Genomic DNA, 20952 nt, shown 5'->3' with positions numbered 1-20952 from the left:
CAGTAGACTTCCTAGTGAAAAAAGGATTTGATGCTAGTCTAACAACTGATGTGTTATAAAGGCATCAGAATGGGTTGATGGACAAGTACATACAGCCACATCCAGTTATACAAACTGTGCTTTAAATCCTTCCCCATCAAAACCCAGAAGTGTAACTTATATGGCTGGGCTTTGTCTTTCATGGGTCAGAGAAAGGCCAACATCTAACCAGCCATGATGATCATCCCCTAAGCTTCTCTTTTCCTAGAAAACCTCATAAAGTGATAGTTGGCAAAATAGGAGATTTATTCTAGCAGATATAACCATGCGAAACATCAGTAGTAGTGGGATTGGGTTATAAACTACATTCTCTTAACCCGCTGGCAGAACACTGAAACCCAAGACCAATATTTTAATAAACTGGGTTAAACCCTGATTTAAAAAAAAAAAAAACGAACTCTCCACCCAGCATGTTACACAACCTTGGCATTATATCATAATTTGCTCTGATTTGCTAATGAAGACTAATTAGTCATATAATTCAGCATGATTATCTGCTCTGACCACTGTAAATCCCACTGTCCCTCAAAATCTTATTTGCTGCCTTTCCCTTCTCCTCTTTTAAGCCCCTGACTGTTACAAGTGCCTTTTATTTAAAGAGAAATTGGATACCTACTGTGTACCCTCTTGCAGGAAGCCCTTCAATATATACTGTCACAATTTTCTCCAGGAATATACTAATAATTACAATGGCTAGCGACTTTTACTATGTTATCTAAGAGAAAGCATCAAACAATGAGAAGTTACTTGTTAAAGTCCAGAAAAAAAAAAAAAGATGGTGATGAGGCCATGGGGTCTTCTAAAGCAGCGATGAGCTGGAGAACAACCAAGAACATTAACAAAAAAAAAAATCAGAGAAGGAGAGCATAGGCAGACACCTGCTGACAGTAGCTGGGAGAACATCTCTGCCGTGGAACTTCTGCTATACTGAGCAGCATTAGATGCAGCACCACAGCATTTAGGACTTACTGGAATCGTTTCCACGGCTGGGAGAAACAAGCGGTGTATGTTGATAAGCATGAGATAGAAAGGACACAAAAACACGAGTCTGGGAAGAAGCTGAAGGAGCTAAAAAACATGAGATAAGGTTTGCAGTTGGTTTACAGGGGTTAGAAAGAAGCACACTAATAATCAGTGAGCTGTGAAGCATTAAACATTCTCAATTTTAGAGCAGAAAAAGTATAATTTTTAATTCAGGTTCATGGATTTACAGGCCACATTAAGGTTATTTCTGTGCAGCAATTTAAAATTTGGAATAGAATTAAAAAACCTGTCGAGGCAAGAAATCCAACAGCTAGATTCAAATTCATGCTCCATGCGAATTCAGCATGACTTCCCCACAATCAAGGATAACCGCCTTTGTTGGAGCAGTTGAGTCAAGCAGGAGGTGGGCAGACAGATGACTGAGAGCACCGACATGTTAGGAGCTTTTCATCTTCAAATTCCGTGTTGCTCAAAGCACGAGCTGGACCACCGCTGCTGACACATCCTTCAGCCTGCTTGCCTTTCCACCCCAGGGCATCACTGGTTTTGTTCAGAGAGGCCTTTGACTTCCCTGTCCTTGATGTAGATAAAACTTTTAAGCTTCATCCTATTGACTGGACTGACTTCAGGCTTTTGGAATATGTTCTTATACATTAATTTCCTTTTTACTGCCCACACCCAGAGACAACTCTGACTTTAGCACACAATCTCAGGCTACTGGAATATTAGCAAGACCACTACAGATACAAGAACCATCATTCTTAACTTTCCTGGTGTACAGACTACTGAAGAGGGCAAAGTGGCTGTCACATGTGCAAGCAGACGCAGTTATGTCAGGAAGCCATCCAAGTACTGGCTTGGTTAAGAGGTAACTGTATGAAGGCTGGTAGTGCAGCACTCAGCTAGCACCCCTAGCAGGTAGAGCAATCAGTTCAGGTACAGGCATGATAGGTGCACTTTACTTCTTTATCTAGGAGCCTTTAAAGTCCATTTTTAAGCTCCTCACATTGTTACTCAGTTAACCAGGCTATAGATTACTTTCAGATGAGGCCTCTTCCATTCTCTTAAAACTCTAATTCAGTGCAAAAGGGTATTATTAACAAAGAAAGCAAGTAGTGGCATGACTCACTAATCTAATTGTGAGATAAGTTATGAGGCAGAGAAGTATTTCACCCCCTTTCTTGCTGAACACTGAGAAGCTAACAGTAAAATATTAATTAGAAAAGGAGCTAAAATTTGTAAAGGTAAAAACATCAGAAATCATGTTCTGATCTCTAGAGTAGTTAAAAAGCAGAACACAGTATCTAGGGAGTAACACTTGATCTGTGGGATCTCTATTCCACTAGAGATTTACAAGGGGAGATGAGAAAAATGTGAGAAGTGTTATGTCTTACTGATGCTGCCTGCGAACACAAGACCACAAGAGATTCCTTTCAGTTTTGTCTTCCTGTAATCGCATGTTGTGGAAGGCTCTGCGATTCTGTCTTTACTGAAAGACAAATGTAAAGCTTCAGAGAGTGCCTGAATACGAACACACCATTTCACTCTACTCCAGGATCTGGGAAAGTGATTAGGATCTCATGAGCATAGTCAAGCCTCGTACTAGCTTACTACTGCAAAACCTCAAGTCTCGCTGGAGTTGTAATGCCTCATTTTAACTATTTGAGCAGTGTTACTTGCAAATTGCAACAAGGACTCTATAGAAAATATTTTATAATGTTCACAGAGACTTAATAGCTATTACTTCAGGTGCTGAACACTGCAGGGGAGGTTTCCCTTTTCTCAAACATGCAGAATATTGTATTCTATATAAGATCGGATTAATGTGGAGATTCTCTGTTGTCTTTCAGAACACCCCAATGGACAGAAAACCACACAAATTCAACTCAGCTAGAAGCCTATAGAGCAAACAAAGACAAGGTACGCCACCTGAGGAATCCAGGTCAACTTCAAGGGCTGGAGCAAAGGTGTAGGAGAAGTAAGGAGGAGGCAGGGAGGAATGCTTTATAGTACCTCATTACAAAAATATCCTTGGTATTTTCACCCCCACAAGGCAACCATGAGATACAATTGCTTAGAGCCTTCTAAACAGCCAAATCATTTCCAGCTTGCACTGTAATTTAGTAGGTAGCTAGCTGAAAAATCTTCAAGTCCAATTAGACAATAATTGCATGTTTGAATTTGAGCAATTTGTACAGAATAGGACAATTTAAATCTTTCAGAGGACTTAGCTGAATAGCCACAATAAACCTATGCCCTAGAAACTGTCTAAACCTCCGCTGGCACAGCTTGAGGCCATTTCCCCACGTTTTAACACCTGGTGCATGGGAGAAGAGCCCGATCCCCACCTCACTACAACCTCCTTTAAGATAATTGTAAAGTACAATAAGGTCCCCCTGAGCCTTCTTTTCTCTAAGCTAAAATTAAATTAAAAACCTGCCTCCCTGTTTCTAATAGGCTGTTTACACTAACATGGCTCAAGAAGCACCATGGTCACACTACAGGCACTGATGGAAACTTCCACCAGTCCAGGCTCTTATTAAGGAACCACAGCAATGCCCCAAAGCAGCACAAGCAGCACTGCCTCGTGAGGAACCCCAGTGGAGAGCTCAGAGTACTCACCCTACACCTAACAACCAGGACACCACCAACAGGGTCCAGTCACCCCATATCTGAGGCAAGTCAGACCTGGAAGCAGCACCAAGGAGCCCATCCAGCATCCCCCACACAACACATGCTGGTGTGATAGTGCTGTGTGGGAACTTAATGGGGCTGGTGAACAACAGGGAGCCCATGGGAGGAGCAGTCCTGGGTGGGGCTCATCAGGGCAATCAAAGGGGGGCACTCAAAGCCCCCTAGCTCCCTCAGGTGCCTGGGAGGTGATAGTAGCAATGCTAGTCTAGGTTTTCTCTAAATTGCAAATATTTTTGCCTTGTTTATAAAGGCAAACTTTTTCACAGGTAAGGTATTCCTATTAAAATTTTCAGTTAATACAAGAGAAAATTAGAAAAATCCTCTTTTAAAGCTGTGATTCTTTTTGGAGGGACAACAGTCCTTTATGTGTGAGCCCTTACTTAATAAGTTTGTGAAGTGATTGCTTTAGCTACTGTAGTCTTTAATCCCCGTTTGCAATAGCTGTGTTTGCATTTCAGCATCTTACTTTGCTATAGAAGATCTATGCTGGGAAGCTGCTTCTGTGTCAGTGACAGAGAACGGATGCTCTCAGCTTTTCTGTTCCTTAGCCACTTGCACGTTTTCAGAGTTCTTCAAGCAATCTTTTCACACATTCTCTAGAACAGCTGAAGATTACACATTAGTGGCAAAGGCCTATTTTCTTATTACCTATGGCAGCTTGAAAATTAGGGTAAGTTAAGTGTGTCACACTGCAGTTGAGCTGGGAACAAAAGGAGAAAGGGAAAAAAAGGAAAAATCTAGATCAGGAAGCCTTTAGTCAGTCTGTGTGGGTGAATGTGGGCAGATAATGTAATGGAAAAGCAAATATGCTGCTAAAAGAAGATTTAACAAGTTTCTTCTTCAACAAGGGGTGACAGACTCATACCACTAACTCACAGTGAAGAGCAACTCAACAGATATTTCTGAAGAAGATACCTGAGGTTCCTCTTCCTGTGAAAAAGCCAGCATTCCTAACCTGCTTTCTCATGTACTCTATGAGCTCTCCCATTTGATTTTTTTTATTATTATGATGATAATAGTTCTCCTATTATTCTCATTTTTTTTTCTCTGGGCTTCTTACTTAATTTTTTTAATCAAATCTCTATAGCATTAAGGAATGTAAAGGAATAGAAACAGTAGAGCAGAGAGTTGGTTTCTAAGGTTTCTCTTTTTTCTTTTGTTACTACAATTAGGAATTGTAGAATGATATTCACCATATAATGTATCAGTTAGTGCCAACATTCATGTTAATAAATAGATCTTTTAGCTTCTTCTGTGTATGTAAGGATCTTTTCTTAGTACAGCTCTGTGGGGCTCCCCCAAGACACTACGTTAAAAATGTCTTTGGTCTCAGGTTGGAGAGGTACGAGATTAGCCTCCCTCTTCTTGCCTTATCTCATACTTCTGAGGATTTGCATCCCTCTCATTTGAGTCTGGATTATAGGTTCACTGTCCAAGAAATGTTGCTTCTGCTGGCAGTTGGATCCCTTGAGATATTCATCCATCATCTTTGTGCTCCTCCCTTTCTTTTAATTTCTCTTACGCTTTGTGAGCTCCTGCTTATTAACGCAGCACCGGGGAGGGTCTTGAGGCTGTTCTGCAGAGTGGCATCGAGCAGGATGCTAGCCAGACATCTATTCCAAAGAGCTAAAAAGATAAGTTCACATACCAGCACTTAAACTATCTCCCTTCAGACAACTGCCCTTCAAGGGACGCCTCCATCTTTTCAATGAAGATTACAGGCCAGGAAATAAAAAATCTAAGTAGGTGTTAACACTCAGAAACTGCAGTAATGAGTCTAGTTAGATAAGCTGGGCTCGCTGGTGAGCCAGCTGTATGGGAGTGTTTCCAATGAAAAGAAACCTTCCTCAGACACTCAGATGAAGGTGTTTTGCAGGCTATGTAGTTTGACCACTGGTTATCCATTTATGCTTAAATACTGAAATAAGGGGAAACAATTCTTCTGTGTCAGTCAATCACCGTATAGCTTCCTGCATTCTTTCAATTCATTTCAAGGCAACTGGATACAACTTCCATGATATTAAGGTTTACACAATTATCAGAGGAGGGACACTTTGGTCAGACAGTCTTTCTGATTTGTATGGGGGCAGTTTTAAAAATAAAAAAAAATCAGTGAGTTATCCTGACCACTGTAGAAGTCTTCCGGGCCACAGGAAGAAAGAGAGAGAGACAATTTTTAGGTTACTGATCATTTAATTTCTTTGATTCCTAAACCACCTGCAGATTGCCTTAGTTTAGATGTGGTGTTTATCAGGTTTCCTAATCCTTCTTCAGAGGAATTTCTCCCTTCTTCAGGGAGGACTTTTCAAACAGGTGTTCTGAAAGTAGAGGAGGCAAACATAGATTATGAAAAAGGGTCTGATCCAAATCACATCCAAGTGTGGATATCCAGAGGAGCAAAGAGCGAAACAGGCCCCTATTTGCGGTTGTCAAAGTTTAATTTTAAGAATGCTGTGTTTTAATTTGGCACACAGCAGGCCTCCCAGCCATGGAGCAGAAGTATGAGCAGGGAACTTAGAAGGATTAGCTGGCATCTGCTGTGCCTCAGCTCTGGCTGTTAGAAAATGAAATGCAGCAAGGGAGGAGAAAGAGAAGCACGGTAGTGCTGCATTTCCAAATCTCCTTTATTTTCTAGTTTACTAATTCTTCTAGTTTCTAAAAATCAATTTTTTTGTTGTTAGTTTCTCTTTTTTTTTTTTTTTTTTTTTTTTTTTTTTGCTCTGAGAGCCAAGAGCCTGTAGGAGAAAGTCAGGGCCTTTGTCTACCCATACAGAATTCAGATGTCTGTTGTCACTCACTGTAGAAGACTTTAGGCACCATGTCTCCAGGCTCTGGCTGAAAATTTACTGATGTTGCATTGGTGTTACTGAAATTGGAAGAGTTAGTTTCAGAGACAAACCTGGCTTTGAGATGCTAATGAGCATTGAAGATGGCAGTATTTGAACACCTCAGAGTCAATTTGGTGGAGGGACGTCAAAGGAACAATACAGAGATTGGGGGTGTATACTTTTAGTTCATTTTCTTCACTGTGGTAGCACTTATTCTTGGAAATTAATTGCAGACTGTTGCCGAGTACAGAGCACTAGTGTAAATGTGTTCCCTGCATTGAGTACTCAGTAATGATAATAATTAACAATAGAGACATGCAAACAGTTTTCATTTAATAGTAGAGTTGCCTGCAAGTGTTTCCATTGTTAAGCTCTTTTCAGAGCTTTGTACTTTTAATTAAAGGGAAGCTGATGCTGGTAGAAAGGTGTTGGATTGACATTGCCTGAAAATGAAATCTTCTGCTTAGCTGCTAAAAAACAACAGACAGAGCTACCTAAGTATAATACATACTCGGCTACTTTTAGAATAAATTTGGGAGAGCCAAGCTCCAAACTCATCTAGAGATATTGCTTGTGGATTTAAAACATTGTTCAAAAAATGACTTAATCAACAGGTGGGAGAGTTTTGCATTACGGACTGGGTTTGGGGAAATCTGGGTTTTAATTCCTGCTCTGTGACATGTGCTAGGTGACACGTGGCAAGTCACCACAGCTCCTCGGGAAGTTCAGGACATCTAACACTTCTAGGATGCCCTGCTTCAGGTCTGAGGAAGGGATGAGCTGTGCCTATGAAAGCATGTGTGTTTCTCTCCATGGCTGTACAGGAATTTGAGACAACTACCACATCTGTAGTGATGGTTTAGTTCACCAAAACATAGGTATCTGAAGCAGAATTTCATCTTCAAGATGCTTTTCATTGGAATTCTGAGATTTCAGATGTTAAGACTGAATTTTTAGGTCCTGAGTTGAAGATCCAGCTTTTTTAGCCTAAAGCCTGCATAGGCTAACATACTAAGGAGTAACATTCTAGGGCAGATTCTCAGTGGGGAAGCACAGATACCACTTTCACTGCCATTTTTAAAATCATGGTATGGTATTAAAGCAGTGGACTAGTTACCAAATCTATGAAGGCATATAGTTAATGAAAGAAGTATTGCAGAGATAGTGAACTTCACAGGAAGGGGCAAACTTGACTTTACTCTTAATATTTCATTATGCTTCAGGGAACATGTTGGAGGATTTGTGTCTTTGCATTCTTGCTGTAAGAGATTAAATGGAAAAAAAAAATATTTCCATTAAAACTAAAATAAAACATGTTTTTAAGTTACATCAGAATCCATCTTGCCCCTAAATCTCTTGGCAGCACTGGAGTTTTAGTATTTCCATGGCTGCAACTAAATCCATTTCCTAATTCACACTCCAGGTAACAGTCAAGATGCCCTAGCAACTATAATCTCTAAACCTGAAAGACATCAAGTTTGCATTTAGTTAACATGTTTAGGAGAAAGTCTTTGGTAGAAGACTTTTCAAAACTCCCCTCTGAATCACATGCTCGTATAAATATTGGCGAACAGTGTAGATTATGTGCATAATCTCCTTATATAGCTGAGTGCCCTCTTGAATTTTGCCAGTCTGCTTCTGCATTGCACTTGTGATCTCCAGCATGAGTCATATCTGGATTAAATAAAACAGGGGATAATACATCTCATCCCCAAAGGAAACCTGATCTTTGCTTTCAACATTCTCTGTTTTGATCTTGCATTTTTGTTTTGCATACATATATATCTTTGTGTGCCTCTGTGTGTATGCTCATTTTAAATCTGCATACATTCCTTCATATAATGTTATTCAAGCTTAGTTCTAACTGCTTTGTTTTCTCAAGTCACATCATCCTTGCTGGAATCACCCTATCCTATTTGATGGTAATCTTCAAAAACCTAGTGCTTAGATATCAGATGCTTACGTAATTTAGCAGTGAAGAATCATTTGCTAGTTCCCCTGACTTCAGTTGCAACTATTGGTACTATCACATCTGCTTACTTTAGGAGCAGAAGGTGTAATAGTTACCCAAGTTTTCCTAGAACTAAGGAGAGTCAATTGGATAAAAAAAAAAAAAATACAGAACACCAGAAACACCAGGAAATATGACAGGCCACAAAAGCCAAGGATGTAGGGAGGTACGATGATCCAAAAGAACTTTCAAAACCAATTATTATGAGTTTATTTAAAAGTAAATCACCCTTTAAGAACCATGTGGAATAGAAATAGTTTCAGTTTCATGATTCACTGTGATGAAGAAGTGTAACTTTTTTGTCTTCCCCTATGCTTCAAGAAACAATTTCTCAGCCTCATGCCAGAGACAAACAACATAGAAAGATTTCAGAAACATGGAAACTGAATTTAACATCAAAATCCTGGGAAAGCCTGTTGGAATTTTATAATCTGTATGTTCCAGACATTCATAACTAGCACTGTAAAAACAATATATTGGTATAGTTTTTTTTTAATTGAAATGGATTTTGTTTTTAACTAAAACATATACCCTCCTGGTTGTGGATTACTAACAGGTGTTTTATACCAGTCTCTCTCTATTCCTGCTACAGAGGAATAGCAAAGTAGCAAAACCATCTTTATTCCACTCTATCTTTATCATTTTAGCCCTACCCATAAAGTGGTGTAAGCAATCAGATGAATTCTGACACAAAGGGTCCCAGCCTGAACCAGGTATCTGTTACAGCTTTGCTAATTTCCCAGTGAACGATCAACCAACAGTTGTAGCAGCTGTGATAAGAGGATTCTTGTTTACAACAACATTCCAGATAGCCTGCTTTTGTTTTAATAGCACGTTTTTCATCTTCAGTCTAGGAGTCTGTCATAGAGAGGTACTATAAATTACTGCCACAGCATGCTCCTTACCACCTACAGTCTTTCTGTGGCGATATATGACCCATAAATCTTACTGACATTCTTTTCCATGGCTCTTTTAATGCTCTCCCCTTTCTCTCTCCCTCTTCTCCCCTTCTGTGAACAACTCCAACATGTTTTTTTGTTTTGTTTTAAAAAAAGGACAAAAAGCATGAAACAAAATGGAATCAGATTTTGTGGGGAAACCTGGTTGTGAACACACTAAATTAATCAGCTCCAGATAAAGAGACCTGCTTCTTTAAGTACTTTGCAGCCTAGGAATTGCTGAAGGCTTTGGCATGGAAAATAAGCTCATTTTAGCATAACATCAGTAATAGATTTGGTACTAGCATTTCAGTAATCCAGTTCATTACAGATTTCTTTCCAGATATCACTCAGTGTTCTGGGTAAACGGTTGCCACATGTTCTGCAAGAAAAGGAATTACATTAACTTTTTGGGATAACTTTATGTCATTGAAGTAAACTTGGTTGGTGGCCTCTAGAGATCCATTATCAGTTTCAAGCACACTAACTCACAAAGAGATAATATATACACACAAAAGACTGTAAGAATTAATTTCATTGCATTTAGAATGAATAGATTCTTTCCAAACTATTAGCAAGAAATTGCTTAAATGATCTATATAATAATTTCTCCCCAAATCTTCCCATTGGCTCATTGGACAATTTGACAATATCACAGATAGATGCTTCTATTATTTCTTATTTCATTATTTATTTTGCTTTTTGTTCTGTTACATTTATTCTATTCAGAGAGTAACACCTCTGCCAACTGCAGTTTAATTGGTATCTAAGTCCTGGTCTGCATTTACATTTTACTAGAATAATAATGTTGGTAAGGATTTTTTTAATAAAAGAATTATGCTGCTATGAACACTTTTGTGGATGCAATTAGGTTAGTATAAAAGTGATTTATACTGATTTAGTTCTTTCCCTACTCTATAGTAATAGCTATCTAATTATAAAGTATGTTTATACTGACACAATTGTATCCACAATCCTGGTACGTTTTTTCATTCTTCATTTGTCTTAATGTAAATTCTGTCAAAGGAAAATGACACATGCACATACATACACCCACAAGCAAGATCATCAAAGTCCTGAAAATCTATTTGGTCAAATTCATCAGAAGATAATTCTGTCTCTGGGGCTTTAATCTCTAAAGAGCAAGATCAGTTTGTGGTGATCGTAACTGCTTGATTTGCATTGCAGCAGCCATAAAAGACTCCCACAGTGCATAAAAAAAACACCATTTGGGGAACTTCCGTGAAGAAAATGGGATCAATAGCACTGTAAGGAGCTAAATTGCTGTTACTGAAAATGTATACTAGATTAATTTAACCCTTTAAACTCTGCATACAGCAGATGTAATAAAACTCTTAAATCAACCTGTACTGATGAAAGAATCAAGAGTATCTGCCACACAGTCCTGTGATCTCCTATGGAATAAACAAAGCTCTGAACAGATGGCATACAGTGAACTGATAGTGTTTCTCTCTCTCTTTTTTAAAAATATGCTCCTCAGTAGGCACCACCTGGAATATAGTGCTCTGTTCTGCACCTCCCAATGCTTAAAGGCCAGACTACATGGAGGGAGGTAATCCAGGAGCATTTGGAGATGTTGAAAGGGAAAACAGAGCTTAGAAAAGGGGTGACCCAGTTAGGGGGCAGGACTGTGGACACTTAAAAAGTCACCATTGTTGATGCCAGTTTGCAACAAGCCATAGTGATGGTGGCAAGGAGTGTCTTCCCCCAAAACCTGTGCTGGGCGAAGAAGTGGGGTAAGGCAGGCCCTGCAGGCCTGTTACTGGCTTTACCTGGAGCAGCCAGCAGCTGGCCCTGGGCAAGGCTGCAGGGAGAAGGCTCGCTGACAGAAACCTGCTTGGCTTAAGGTGCTTATGGAGACCTGGGCTTGCTGCGGTGGCAAACGTGAGGTGAAGCAAGCAGCATGGGAGAGATTTAGTAAATATATGGCTTGCTTAGCTCTCATTCTGCTGAGGGCAAAAGGTGCTCCTCCTGGGCTCTGGCTGAGCTGCTTTTAAACCGTGTCGTGTGGTGGGGCTCTTCAGGAGCAGGGAGAGTTCTGTGTGGGGTCAGGGACCTTGTGGGTCTAGGGACCTTAGGGAATTTGCGGGTCCTGCCCCGCAGCCCTGCCTGCGATGCAGAGTGCAGTGGTGACCTGTGTGAGCTCTGGTAAAACCCCTGCAAGCCCTCAGGGTAGAAGAGCAAAGCCAGCCTTGCAAAGGAAGAGCAAATAACAAACTTAAAAATCAAGCAAACTGCCTAAATCAGCCTGTTCTTTACAATTTGGGGTGGGCAGGGAGCCTTGCTGCAGGTGCAGGCCCAGCTGGGTGCCTGCCCCAGGTGCTGCTGCCAGCACAGGGGCCATTAACAGAAGGTTCTGGAAAGGACAGGGAGCAAGGAGTGTGCTGGGCTGTGGTGCTGAGCAGAGGTAAGCAGCCTTTGTTTTTTTTTTTTTTTTAAATAGAATTTAATGTGTATCTTTTAAATCGAATCTGCTGCCTTCTAGTGTGTGGGGGCTTCTTGTGTTGAGAAGTGTTTTTTTTGTCTGTGGCTTGTAGGAGTGTGCAGCTGGGAGGTTTCTGAGACGTTAAACATGGCTTTTTTTCTTGGTGATTTTCAAATCCAAGCCTGTGTTTGTGAAGAAGAGAAACTTTGTATTGAGAATTCTGAGTATTTCAAACAGTGTGCAAAGGTGGAAATTGAGAAAAAACAAAACAAATGAAAACAAAAAAACAGAAAGTCTATTGCGCAGGCTGGTGAAAGTGTTCTTGAGTCTTGCTCGGTAATTTGAAAAGTTAAGTGGATTGCAAGCAGAGCAGTCAGAGCAATTAGCTGAGCTAATGTAACCACGATAAATGTAAAAAATAGTCAATGCTAGTGAAAGAAATTGGCTGTTGTTAATGTCCAAAAAATAAATAAAAAAGGGCCATTATGGAAAGGTCAGTTCAGGGGAATAATATTCAAGTAGATGCTAAAAGAAACAATTGCACTAATTGATGCTTAATTTTATGAGTGCCTCAAAAGCCATGAGTGAGGTGGGAATTAGGCAGCAAAGGGAAAGCTCAAACACTTTGAATTTAAGGCATCTGAAACGCTTCTGGACCGGGCTGGGTGAGCAGTTAGATGCAGCGCTGTGGCATGTGAGGTTCGCTGGTTTTGAAGCGTTGTGCTTCTGTGTGGAGGACGAACATGGCAGGCACAAAAAGCCTTCCTTAAAGAAAGCATAAAGTGTCTAGCCCATGGAATAACATTGCCCACAGGCTCCCCGTGCATATGTTTTATGAAGATCCTTTCCCTTATGCTAACCATCTGTTAAGTCAGCCACAATACAAAGGTCAAATTCTTTAGCTCACTGCTGTACCCCCCAAATGCAGCCTTTTTTCTTGCAGGCGTGAGTTTGGTTGGATGTTGCTTCTGTAGAAGGTGTCAGTTACCAGTGTGGTTTATTTTTTTTGGGTGTCTTTTTTAATAACTTGTTCTGGATGTGGTCAGTGCCAATCGGTTAAATTGGATACCAACTGACCTATGTGGTCAGTTAATTTTATTTGTTTTGATCAGATTAAGGTCCTTAATACCATTCAAGATTCAAGCATTTCTCCAGTCATGACTTTTAATAAAGATTAAGCATAAGCAGTCTTTTGGGTCTCTGTATAAAATGTTTTATAGTAACACCAAGCTGCAAGGGTATTTAAGCGTTAAGAATGAAGAAGGTGAGTTACGTAGATGAAGTGCTATGGTAACTTTTCATGTCCAAGAATAAAGATTAAAATAAAGGGATTCTAGTAAAAGTTACTTGAATTGCCCTTAAGCCATACAGCATGATCTAATTCTGAGATCATAAAAGGAAAATCCTCCTTGAGGCATGCCCACAGTAGAGAATTGAGAGAGAAGGAATCCTGCTGCCTGCTGCTGGTAGGCAAGTGGCTGAGGATGGAGCAGAGCCACAGCTGATCTTCCTGGTCCCCCCTCCTGTGCCGGGGGTTGTGAAGAGATGGACAGACAGCCAAAGGTCTTCCCCTTGCCTCTCATCCCTTTCCACTGATATGCTGGTTCGTTCCCCGTGCAGTCCCTGTTAGGCCCTATATTTATTGGGAGGAAAATCTGCCAGGATCTGGCTGATGCTGAATTGCAAGAACACAAGAAGGAAGCTAAGGCTTTTCCGAGATGCCAATGGGACAGCAAATCAATATCCTTGTTCAAAGAGCAGAATGAGCGGAGTTTAGAGTGAAACTAATGGGAGGACCAGGAAAGAAAAGCCTCAGCTGCTGTTGCCATGACAAATAATGACAAAAAATGACTGAAGCATTTTAAAGGTAATGTTGCAATAGAAGATAACCTGTGAGTTGCTTGTTTATAATTGGGCTGGGCTCTGTCAGCACTTGTTAAGGCTGAGAGCAACTGCTCTGCAGGATGCGCAAACAGTGCGTGCATAGGGTGATGCACAGAGGGGGGGATAAAGCTGTTGTGAAAAGGCACAGAATTTAATTCTACTGGAAGCAATTTTTTAAATTCGTGCTGGGAGGAGTGCGGGTAGGCAGCCTCACCTAATGCCCAAAGACAATTGGTAATTGGGAGTCCTAAGCTGTTTTGGAGAGGGGAATATAACACAGCAGACCAGATAACGAGAAGTTGGACTGTCTTTCTGTTCCTTCATTTGTTATTTTTGTAGTATATTGTTCTGGGAAGTTGCTTTGCTTTTTTGTCGCCTTTTAGATGAATAACATCTATAAAATAGAAGTAGTGGTGTTTTGAAACGTGTGAGGGAGTGGAAGTTGAGGGGGAAGAAGAGAGAAGAGAAATGGTTGTTGATGTTTGGTGTTTCCCCACTGGGTGAAGGTTGAGGGGTGAGGCATTGCTTGCCGCTTCAGTAATGATAATGAGTCAGATGAAGACGTGCACTTTAGTATTACAGAAGTGCTGCAACAAGTATAACCAGCAGGACTGCAGACCTATCACTTTGCGTTTCCAAAGATGACTTGTGTGTGTATGAATGAGTTTTCTTTTTCTCCCATTTGTCAGAATGAATTTTAGATGTAGTCAACGTGGAGCCTTTCTCTTAACTTCTGATCCATACCCAAACTCAAATTTTAACTTTGTGGCACTGTGAGCCTGCAGACCTTTTAAGTTTCGTTTTCTCTCTGAGAAGCATTTTGAGATGGATTATTTATGGCTTCTTCAAACAATACTTACACAACAGTAGTTAGCTGCCTATTTATTTATTTAGTCTGTTTCCCCACCCAGAAATACATTTCTCCTGTTTTCCTTTCCCTCCCACTCCACCTACGAGAATCGACAGCTTTTAAATAGTTCTTCAAAAAGTTAAGTTTCTGTGCACCACTGTGTGGATGCATGTGGATGAGCAATCTCTGTATGCTGCAACTTGAGTTTGAGGAGGATGCAGAAAGAAACCAGTTGTGGGGGTGTGGTGGTTTTATTTGTATTAAGTCACACCTGGTTGCATTCTACTTGATTGCAATTTATCTACACAATATTAAATGGCAGCAGCATGGTAGATTTTTATTATTATTATTTGTGAATGTACGAGTAACTACCAGAACTGAAATGTAAGATAATATCTAACAGATATGAAGAAAAGCTAAGGGTGGCCAAGTGTGCATGGAAAACTAAAGGCATCCAAGACTGGTATTTTGGGAGCTACAGGCTTAAAATATATATATGTATACTGTTTAAAAAATGGTATTCTTTTACCATATGCTGTACCTTCCTTGTATTTTGGGACCGCTCATTTGCTAACCCCATGGTGCTGATAGCAGGTGTCAGTACAGCTAAATCTTGTAATCCAGGGAGTACAAAGATTGTCAGCAGAGATTGACCCAAACCAAATCCCTGTTTGTGAGATCACAGACAAGATACCAGTCTAAAGTCAGAATTTGCCATTGATGCTTACTATGGTGGAAGCCAACTGAGACCTTAGGAAAGTTCAAATCCTATATGGAACGCTGTCTGGGTGTTGTTTGAATAGTTGTCCTATTGAGATTTTCTGCAATAAGCCAGGCCAAATTTACACACACAATTTCCAGCAACGGTTTTGATTCGCTTTCTCAGGGCTTTGGAATGAAATTGCTTTGGCCACAATAGCTTTATTAAATTCCTTCTGCTAGTTACCTTTGTAAACTGCTTCTCATAGGACGGTGTTATGAGAATAGAAAACAAGTCATCTGTCTGTACTGGGATGGGGTGGGCTGTTTGTAATTTTAAAATAGTCAGTACTTTCTTCCGTGTGATAAAGGCTTTAATGGCAAATTTATTGCTGTATTCAAAATGTGTGCGCTTTGGGAATTTTTCCCTTCTTCAGTCATTCCAAATAGATTGTGTATTTTTTTATTTTTTTTTTAAAAAAGACTGTAGGTACCTCATGTTAACAGGCTGGGTTTTAGGCACTGCACAAATACTGGTAGCTAATAGTTTCTTTTGCAGGTTTGAAGACTATGCTGTGTTCTTTGAGAAACAGGCTGAATGAGCTAGTACCATTTTCAATGCAAAAATAATCCTGTAATAAAGGAAGTGCACAGTGGTTAATACTCGTACTGCTCCTGTTGGCCTGTAATGACCACAGACCGTCAGAATGAAATAATTCCAACAGGAAGTGACTTTACAGCAATAATAATATATGTGAAGGCATCAAACATTCATGACCATACCTGAGGCTTTCTAGTCCATAAACCTTCTTTGAACTCAAGTAATAGAGTTATCAAAAAGACAGAGCAACTGTTCGTCGTAAATGTGCTATATTCACAGGCTTTGCTGGAATGCTGTAGTATATGGGGTACATCGGTGTAATTTGGTCTAGTGTATAACAGATTAGCCAATACCCAACTCCTGTGGTGGTTTTTTTCTCTTTTTCTCTTGTTGTTTAACCCTAGCTGGCACCTAAACACCACACAGCCGCTTACCTACCCCTAAGCAGGATGGGGAAGAGAATCAGAAGGGTTAAAGTGAGAAAACTCATGTGTTTGGATGAAGTCAGTGTAATAGGTAAAGCAAAGCTGTGCACACAAGCAAAGCAAAATAAAGAATTCATTTGCTGCTTTCCATTGGCAGGCAGATATTTAGCAGTTCATAGGATAGCAGGGCTCCATCGCATGTAACAGTTACTTGAGAAGACAAATGCCGTAACTCAGATGTATTTTCCCTCCCAACCCTCTTCCTTACCCTTTTGCTCAGCTTCTGTTGCTGAGTGTGACGTCCTGTGGTGTGGAATGTCCCTTTGGGCTGCTGGGGCCAGCTGTGTGCCTTCCCGGCGCCTCGTGCACCCCGGCCCACCCGCTGGCAGGGCGGTGCGAGGAACAGAAAGGCCTTGACCCTGTGTGAGCCCTGCTCAGCAGCAACTAAAACACCGGTGTGATTCCAACACTGTTTTCATCACAAATCCAAAACATAGCACCATGCCAGCTACCGTGAAGAAAATTAACTGTATCCCAACTAAAACCAGCACACTCCCTTCTGAGGGTAAGCATTTTGTTTGATTCTGATTTGTAATCCTTCTAGGGTATATAGACCATGTGGAACTTTGTAATGTCATTTCTATTTTAATTGAAAGCCAAAAAATGCATGTTCTTGTCTTCACTTTTATTTCCAGAATCTTTCACAGGACACTTTCTTATACCAAGATTGACAAAATCTTAAATATACCAATGTGGTAGTTGTCTTTCAAATACTGTTTGGACTGGATCCGTTAGTCGACTGACTTAATATATTACGTGATTTAAATGGAATGTTACATTACGTGAAGTTTCCTACAAACCAATTATACAGCCTCACACCCCAGCCGATGAAAATTATGTTCTCATAATCCATGTCCTGCTGAACTTTCTGAATGTGGAGAGGAACTTAGTGTGCCATAGGCCAATGTAAAATATCCTGTACAACAGTGAAATCGATGCACTGGGCTTCACTCTCCCTTGTAAGTGGATATTAGAGAGGTCAGGAAATACATACAGATGGTGCTATTTATAAAAATAGTTTTAATAGAATCCTATAATGTGAGCTTTTGCTTCAAGTTTTGCCGGTAGAAAGCCCAATGAAGTCAGTGAAATGCGTGCTGTTACTGACTCGAACAGATTTTCAGATTGTGCCTTCAGGAGAGAGATGACAGACTGTGCTACAAATTGTTCTCATACAACAAGGCATTTTAGCAGTACTCTAGGCAGCCTTGAACAAGCTTTATCAGAGAAAAAAAGGTCAAATTATAACACTTTGTGTAGTTTTGACGCTGTGATTTTTTTATTACATTTTGAAAGAACTTGGGATCCCCTACTGAAATCGTTGCTTAATTGTGTCTCCTATCTTTGTAGAAAAGGGTCAGAAATTGACTTTAAAAGGATTCAGATCTTTTCCGTAGGAAAATACATTTTCTAAAGTCAGAGGGGTCTTTGCAAGAAGCAGGAGTACCTGGCTATCAGTTCTTACCGTTGTTTCTGTGTTGTATGTTACTACTGGAATGGAATTTAAATTTCAAATACAAGTATTACTCTTCAGAAGTATTTAAAAAAGCAGCAACAGCAAAAGCCTGAAACTAGATAAATTTCATTTTTTTTCTATTTTGTCACTTTAAAACAGGGAGAATAAAAGAACATCCCCAAGTTCAGTCCATGTTGATTATTGAGTTTCAGCTTCAAAGCCGCTTTTTGTAACTCAGTAATAAACTTCCAAAAATGTGGTGGTGGTGTGGAAATTGCTCATGCAGACAGGCTCAGGTAAAGCTGTTAGCAATTGTCACTACAACACCTGCAGTGCAAGTGGCTGGCTGATGAAAACAGTGGAGTGCTTGTCTTGTGTCCCTGTTGGGGAATAACAAATCTGGAGGGGATCCAGCTCTAAGTGAACCTGGCACCCATGAGCTCTGCAGCACTTGCAGTCAGATTGTCTATGTAATTAGCTGTCTCAATCCTTTTTTGAAAACCCAGCCACTTCTATTAGGTACTGAAGTGAGAGCTCAACTGTTTATCAGATACAGTGCTCCCTGCAATTGCTCATCCTTTTTGGGGATGAGACTTCCGATCAGGCGTGTTACCACACCTAGAGGAGCGTGGGGGTTCCTAGTCACTGACTTCAGTGAATGAAAGCTGCAGTTCCTTAATTAGGCCGCTTTAGGGGCTATTAATATCACACTAGCTCTAGCTGTGAATGCTTTTTAGAGGTATAAGTTAAAGGGCTTTACCAGCAGAATCAGTGTCAAACCTCTACCATTTAGAGTAAGTGTTAAATTTAATGACCCGTTCTGTGGCTCGGTCCTGTCCTTTAACTACAGTGTGACATCTGCACACAGGGCTGACCGATCCAAAAGTTCATGCTCTGAAGCTGGATAGGAGCTGCAGCTGCTTTATGTAAGTGGCCTTGACAAACCATTTTCAAGGCCAGTGGTGCTTTTTATGATTTGGCGTTGTTTTGGGCAGGGTATTTCTCTCGGGCAGGTTTCCATGTCCTAATACATCCTGAGCAGGAAGCACCTCTGAGCTGTGCTACTCCAAGGAACTCAGTGTTTCTATCCTATGGCTACGTCTGTCCTGTGTTAATGGTTGCCTTAGCCTGCCCTCAAGATTGCACTCAATCAAGGTTTGTATTCTAGAGCAGACAGCAGCTTGAGCATGCTGTCCAGAAGGATAATTCAGGATGTATGCAGACTTGTGGGATGACCATGAATACAGCGCGTGGATGGGGTACAGACCATGCAGTGTTTGTTATCCCCATTACTCAACAGTGCAGGCATAATGTGCAGCTCTGTCAGTCAACAGAAAAATGCTTCAGAGCCTTCCCCTGCCCAAGTTCAGGCACTGACATTGCTAGCTGGCCTAAAGAAAGGGAAAGTATAACCTCAGGATTCTGGAGTTTCAGCTGATGTGAGTCAGTGAGGAAGTGGGAAATTTCTTTCATTTCTTCCTTTTTCAGTTCTTGAAGTACACTTGAAAGAAAGCAAACCTGGATTCTGGCACTGGGCTGTAGACTACTTACTCATTGTGCTTAGGACAGTCATCAGCTGGCTGAGAAATAATCTACCAGAATAACTGTTGTCTTCTAGTGTGAGAATCCCAGAAATCTGCAAAGTTCCGCAAGGCCAGAGTCTTTTTAGTGTTAGCATTTCTGAGTCAGGCTCAAGGCCTGGGAAAAATCATAATGGCTTTGTTTCCAGACATCTTCAGTGCTAGAAAAGAAACCAAATTATTCATTAATACTGATAACTTCTGTTATAAGTCGAGAGGGACAGCAACGGATTTTGATGTAGCTGATACCAAGCACTGGATGATCTGATGTGACTGATGATCCTGGCTCTGTACTGTCTGCATGTATGTATGTTTCCTATTGGGGACACCTAGGTGGCACTTTAATAATAGTAATCTTAATATACTCCTTGGAAGTGCACTGTAGCAATTTCAAGGGCATTAAAAATGTCCTGATGTTACAAACAAAAAAAAAAACCCACCTATTTGTGTGCTTTGTATCCAGTTAGATCTGTGGGAATCCACTTGATATTGTGAAATGCAGCATGTGTCTGGGACTTAGCTGCATTCAGAGTCTGTCTCTGAGATCTTTGCATCCACAGTGCATTATGCTTTTCACATCTTAAGAGTGAAATGTGGTTTGAAAGCACTTTGATTAATAGGTCCTGCTCAAAGCCTTGTCTCTGGGCTAGAGAACCGGGCGCCTTGCTGTTTCCATGTCATTTGCAGAGCAGTCTCTTGTTGTGTGTGTGTACTCGTACACGTCAGCGTGGTGCTGCCTGTGGATTGCATTAAATACTTCACCCTACGCCTGTCTAAACTTCTAAGCATTACAGTTGTAGACTGTGCATGTAAATAATTTATGAAAAACATTGTATGGATTTTAAGTCTTACCCTTTTAGCATCTGCCTTTTCATCTCTGAATGTTACTTGTGTATTACATGGCTGTGATAAATTGGCTATTTAGTGAATTGGTTATGGTGGATTTTCAGGAGGAAGCTGCAGTAGCTGTTACTCACGTAAATATGCAAAACTTTGCTGGTAACAAACTAGAAAAAAAGGCTAATTAGTATAATTACTGTCATTATGATTCTAATTTAACTGCATAGACTTGCACTGCAGCAACATCAGAGCTGTCACATTTGCAAACTGCATAATTATATGTATTAAGTTCTGTCTCTGTTGCATCCAATATATAAAATGTGCTGTTACCTTAAATTGCTCCAAAAAAGAAGTCAAAATGTCATTAAAGGTCTAGCTTGATTTTTCTTGATTTTTTTTTTTTTCTGATTACCAGTGAAAGGTGAAACAAAAAGCTTTTCTAAATAAACGTTTTATGAATTCTATTGCATTTTTTAAATAGGTGGTGAGTTGAAAATAACAAGTCTGAGTGTACAAGAATATATTTATACATTCGTGCCTGTGTTTCTAAGTCCTAAATCCTACTGCCATGTACTTACTGGTAGCACAGATCGTCACTTGAGTGTCAGAAATCCTAT

The 20952-nt window shown here is 40.3% G+C and overlaps 1 long non-coding RNA gene across 3 annotated transcripts in view; it reads left to right on the top strand.

Annotated features, from left to right (window-relative positions):
* Positions 1–11288: 11288 nt before the first annotated feature.
* Positions 11289–20952, top strand: part of LOC121060341 — a 98082-nt gene continuing 88418 nt past the window's right edge. The window contains exons 1-2 of one of the 3 annotated variants that reach the window (XR_005814793.1): positions 16429–16964; positions 17095–17418. This is a non-coding gene — a long non-coding RNA (uncharacterized LOC121060341). Of the gene's footprint in view, positions 11363–11661; positions 11923–16428; positions 16965–17094; positions 17419–20952 lie in introns of those variants that run through there. The other 2 variants (XR_005814794.1, XR_005814792.1) reach the window with 2 other exon arrangements.

This window comes from Cygnus olor, chromosome 27 (genome assembly GCF_009769625.2).
Source record: "Cygnus olor isolate bCygOlo1 chromosome 27, bCygOlo1.pri.v2, whole genome shotgun sequence".
Taxonomy (NCBI): Eukaryota; Metazoa; Chordata; class Aves; order Anseriformes; family Anatidae; genus Cygnus; species Cygnus olor.
This window is presented reverse-complemented; position numbering and strand designations above follow the sequence as displayed.